Source organism: Phoenix dactylifera, unplaced genomic scaffold, assembly GCF_009389715.1.
Source record: "Phoenix dactylifera cultivar Barhee BC4 unplaced genomic scaffold, palm_55x_up_171113_PBpolish2nd_filt_p 000237F, whole genome shotgun sequence".
Taxonomy (NCBI): domain Eukaryota; kingdom Viridiplantae; phylum Streptophyta; class Magnoliopsida; order Arecales; family Arecaceae; genus Phoenix; species Phoenix dactylifera.
The window spans coordinates 792177-798045 of record NW_024067736.1 but is presented as its reverse complement, the minus strand read 5'-3'; the positions used below and the strand labels follow the sequence as shown (position 1 = coordinate 798045).

The 5869-nt window shown below is 36.3% G+C and overlaps 1 long non-coding RNA gene across 1 annotated transcript; it reads right to left on the bottom strand.

The window, feature by feature from the left end:
* Nucleotides 1–535: 535 nt before the first annotated feature.
* On the bottom strand, nt 536–5235 carry LOC120105228. Its single transcript, XR_005507640.1, has 3 exons — nt 4906–5235; nt 801–2480; nt 536–646 (listed from the first exon to the last, which is right to left on the bottom strand). It is a non-coding gene; the product is annotated as an uncharacterized LOC120105228 (long non-coding RNA).
* Between the last annotated feature and the right edge of the window lie 634 nt (nt 5236–5869).

Sequence of the window (5869 nt, the reverse complement as noted above, 5' to 3'; positions counted from 1 at the left end):
TCGTTCACTGTCTCTTCTTCAAAAGCCGCAAGTCCACCATTCCATTAATTCATATAAAATGGTGCCGCTCTTGGCTTTTTATATACATATACATAAAATTCTCCCGACGGCTAATCCTTATCCGTTCACCTTAGACTGAAGCTTATATCCGGACAGAAACGAGTCAAAGCCCGTGAAATCCGGACATGGTTAATTGAGGGTCAAAAGGAGGACTAACACCACTTGATATCGAATTCCCATCCCCTTTCCAAAGTAACAGGAGATGATATCATCTAAGCAAGCATTCAGTGGTAAAATAGTGCAGATTTCAATTCGACCGTAATGAAATTATTCTGAGTAACTAATGTTCACAGACATTGATCTTTTGCGCCTGTTTATATTGCAACATGTTCCATAAAATGGGTGCAAAGAATCAAACGGACAACTCTGCAAGATCCCATGAGTCTTTCCAGAGAAAACAAATCAAATACTGTGGATCAAATCCTCCATCATGAGATCAGAACGCAAGTCCCATTATTAGAAAGGAGCTAATAGATCAAGGAATCAACATCAAATCAGAGTTTCATTTGTGTGTGTGGAGCATGACATGATACAGAGCTATACCTTAATTGCAAGCATGATAATGTGACTGCTTCATCCTCTAAGGCTACGCCAAGATGACCAATTACAAGATAAAACACATAAAATATCAATCAATATGTCAACAGCAGTGGCCATAGAAATAAAAAGAAAAAGAAACAAAAAAAAAGAATGGAAAAGGAGGGAGAGGGGGGGACGAGAGAGACATAGAGGAGCCTTACTGATAAAGTGGTATGATTTGGGAGTAGTGTGATGACACCACTTTCAGAGTAGCAGCAAGAATCGCAGCCTGGATTTTTAAAGTTTTCTGGGTAACTCTTTAAGTTCATGGCAGCTCCTCGCACCAGCAATCCCAATCCAAATACATGCTTTACGACAATTTATAGATGAACTTGCTGACTGCTCAAATTTCGAGCCAGATTACTACGAAGATATGCACATAAAGTAAAAACATCCATGAAAAAAATGCACAAAACAACATAACCAATTCTGATGCTATCCCTGCCTACTGAATTGCTCTTAGACAAGTATAGCATGAAATAAGTCACAAGCTCTAAACCAATTCCAGCTACCCGGTCATGTAACATGTATCGCTTCCTACATGTATCGCTTCCTACATGCCATACTATGTTGCAAATTTCAACGCCTGGCACAGTTTGAATATCACACTAATAATCCAATCGCCTCCAGAATCCAATTGTAAAATCTGAATAGTATTTTCACAGCATGGAAGCAACTCTTGATAGAGAACAATGCCTTCACTTGTCATATTTAATACATAGCAACGGATATAAGTGTATAGCAGTAAAAGATGAATGAATAATGGGACTCATTTACTAGGAGTAATAAGGCTGTATAGATTTTCTAACATCTGGAAGGCAGTGCACATTCCCTGAATACAGATTATCTTCTTTATCAATACTTGTTTGCCATCTACTCTTGATGTCAAGCTATCTCCATCATAGCTTTGCATCTTTTCAATGAGGGATTTCAGGTTCGTGGCCCAAGGAGTTTTACATAAGGCTATGACTTAAAGAAGTGAAAAATCATAATACTGCTTCCATAGCACAAGAAACCTTACATTTGCATGTGTGTTTGTGTGTGTGTTGAGCTAGTTCTACAATATTTACACAATCTTCATTATAAGTCCAATATTCAAAAGCAGGGGTACTTTCTCTTTCTACTTATTAAAAGATTTATGAATGCTGGACTAACTTTGTCAATAACCTACGAAGATTTAAATTTGTTTGATTCATTTCTGCCTTGCACAGCTTACCTGGTATTGATAATCCTAACATATATTTCTAACCCAACCCAACACCTCTTTGTGTATGTATGTATGTACCCAACCCAACACTTCTTTATGTATGTATGTATGTATCTACACACACACTTCTCTGCCTCCTAAAATTTTCTAGAGATTTTTGTGCAATAATAATGTCATTTCATGATCAACTAGAGAATTCAGGCAGACACCCTCCATAAATTAATCAAACAAAGTTGAATGTCCTTCCAGCCCCTTGTACATTATTAGCAGGAACATAGAAAGTAATGACTTCAGAAATAAGTATTTCAGTAGCATGTCTGCTGCTGCCTATGCTTGAAGATGTAACCCAAATTAGATGGTTGAACCAAGGTTTATATTCACTTCAAATTCATCAGCACAAGTACAAGCAGAAGCAAGCTTTAAACTCAAAGCCAGAGCTGAAACCAAACTATTAAGCTTTCACAGGTTCAAACCCTTTGAAGTCCAACAACCATGCAAAAGGTGGTTCCAGGGTTTCAGTGATTCCAACATTTGGCAGAAAATAATGACAAGAAACCCAGACATAAATAAGTTTCCAGCAATATATATAATTAAGAGTCCTCCTTGCAAAGAGCTTTCCCCATCAAGCATTTGTCTGTAAGTACAAAAGGAGAGAAATCAGTAAGAGTTATGCGGCCAAACAAGGTTATGTTACCAAACAGGAAGTGTAAGATGGCATAAAGAGATCAAAGAATGTAGATTCAACTAAAGATCTTATCCATATTAAAATTTAGATAAAGTAATTAGCCATTTTCCTCAAGAAGACATTGCTCAAACTTAACTATTCTTCTGGTGTTGATAAGTCTTTGCCTTTTAAGATCCAAAGTATGAAGGCTCAAAATGGGGAACACTTGTTATTTAGGAATATGTTACAGGCCATTTTCTAGAGTGATAGTAATATGACAAGCAGCATCCCATGTAATATACTACGTAGGAACCCTCTTTTAATGAGTTACTAATTTCTCAAGGATAGTGATCGATGGTTGTCTTATAAATGGTGAACCTAGGATAATCCAACGTCAAATTATTCTCAAATTCATTCAAGAGTAAAAACTAAAAACCATCCTCCTAACATTTGTTGCTGAGAATTATTGCAAGAGAAGAAAATGATATCATCTCAAACACCAGTCCACTAAAATAGTAAATTTTTCTTTCATTTATAAACCCACTTTGCATCTTCATATCACCTAAGATTCAATTTCAATATGTGATATTGTCCATAGGAGGTTGTTTAATCATGATGCCATTCTCATCATCCTTAGCCTGTTATAACAATTGCTTTGTCAGCCCTTTGGACAGTGGAGCATTATAGGTTTTTATCTATTACGAGATGTTCTATACTTGCCTTGACTGCATATGTCTAGTGTACCCTAGATAGTGTTTGTATAACCTAACTATCACAATGCATGGAAACAACAAATTTTATTATAACATAGTGACTCAGTAACTTATTATCATGGTTTCAAGTATCGATCATGTCAGGAGAGAGATGTATTATGCTGTGCTAGTACTGACACCCAGGAGGAAACTGTTTAACCCTTTCTTTGATATTTTTAGTTAAAAAGAGTTTTTTTAAAAAATCCTTTCTTGTTTCAGCATGATCTGCGACGCATGTAGGGCAACTGGCTTGCCTATGGGTGTTGATACTGAAAAACTTGTTTATAATATTGTAAATGTATACATGGAAACATGAATATACCGTGCATTACCCCATGTTTCTTTTATCTTTATACGAATTTGTTGATAATATTAGTATATATAATGCTAGTGCATGGGTTCTTTGGATCTTATCCCTAGTTGTGAGCTTATGATAAGCCTTCTACTGACTCAAGTTTCCCTGGCCAAGATTTCAATATAAAACTGGAAAATTGGGCCAAACTTGTGAATCCAGTAAGAAAAGGTTGACCCAAACTTGTGTACTATAACACGATCCCACATATAAGATGATATGATCCAAGTAGCTAAGAAGCAAACTTCTCAGGATTTAGAATCTTGTTATAAGGCTGTAGTTAAAAAGTGCACCAAAAATGAAAAAAGAACCTATACATTTTCCCTTCTCCCAAAAACTTATACATTTTCCCTTCTCCAAAAAGCTTACAAATTTTATCAATGAGAAGAGAATTATGAGGTGCATGGTTTTAGCACTACCAGACCATTAGATAGAACAACGAAAATTTCATGATTCACCAGACAAGGGGGTCATTTTGTTTTTGAAAAAGCTTGGGAAATTAACAATTTACATTGGAAAGGGCTACTTCTAAACACCGTAACAGAAAGTTGTGAAGTTTTCTTTTGAAACCATACTAAAATATATGAGATTCTTAATATGATCTGAGGGGTTGTTTGGATGCCTGGCTGCCATACATGCGAGATATCTCCACATTGGTGCGAATCCACCAAGGAGAGGAATTACGAAAGGGAAGTAGGAGGGATCATGGAAGCCATTAATCCACATCCCTAGATTTTTCAATATATTGCAATCCATCTAAAAGGTGATTTCTAGTAACCCGAAAAACCCACCCTTTCATCAGCTCTTCTTCTCCACATATCCTTGCCAACGTGGGTAATATCACATAGATATAGTAACTGGGAATTCATCCAGCGTGCAAGCAACACCAGTTTATCTTCGATAGCATACAGAATTATGCATTGTGCAAAAATGACTTGAACTATTGAACTAAGACAGCTTGGTAGATTTGCCCTCAAGTTACAGGGAACATACACCACGGTTTAAAGAGCATTAGGTAATGGATCATGTTGTAAATCTGAAGCAACAACCACAAAACTCAGTCTTGCAATCATTCAATGTTGCGTAGAGAGTAATTAGGTAATGTTTCACTATAAACCACAAAATATGTCCTCTTTCACTGCAAACCCCAAAGGCTAATCTTTCAAACAAAGTGGAAGAAAAAGAAACCCTAGAATCGAGTCGCCATCCATCGATCACGGTTTCCAAAACCCTAATTTCCCGATCGACATGGAAAATGGAAGATATTAATGGGTGAGAACAAGAGACATACCGGCACTGCGGTCAGACGTCGGAGTCGTCGAAGTCGTCCTCAAAGGAGTTGAAGAAGTCGGCGTCGAGGGGGGGACGCTCGAGCTCGCCGAGGACGTCGACGGGGTCGCCGTCGTCCACCTCCATCCCCACCGCCAGGCCCCCTCCCTCCTCCATCGCGTTCACCTGCTCGTACAAATACGACATCGGTGTGGGCTTCATCGCTCTCCTTCTCCTTCCGCTCGGGACTCTTCCTCTTTGCGTCGGCGTTTTTATCTTGCAGACCTTATTTTGCCCGTGCTCTAGAGGAGGATTTATGCTGTTTTTTTTTTTTTATTAACGGTAGTCCATATCAGCCATGAACGCTATCCTCAGCGTGGCGACATAAAAAAAAAAAAAAAAAAAAAAAAAAAAAAAAAAAAAAAAAAAACCGGAATCAAAATCGAAATCAGTCCAAAAAAAATCTCTTCTGGATGGTGTGCAGCAAAAAAGCCAACTCAATCTGCAGCTCTATCCATCTCTGAAAACATACATATATATATATATATATATATATATATATATATATATATATATACAAAAAATATAATAGATATTAAAAAAATATATATATGTTCATTTTAAATATCTATTATATTTTTTTAATATCTATTATATTTTTTTGTAATATCTATTATATTTTTTTGTCCTATTAAAATAGTATTTTTTAAATTTACACTAATATGTAACCCGTGCGGCCGGTTTACCTAAAATAGCAAATGAGCACTATTTTCTCTATTTTATCTTAGCAAATAAACTTACATCTTAAAGTTCATCATTTGTAAGTTGTTCGTTTAAATTAAAAAAAAGTATAAAAATCTATAAGAGTATTACTCAATTATAAAGATTCAACAATGAAATATAATTAAAAATTATATAAAAAACACGGGAAGGAAATGTTTAAAGTTGAATTACCTCCGCCGCAATATCTTTCCAGATGATGCGGG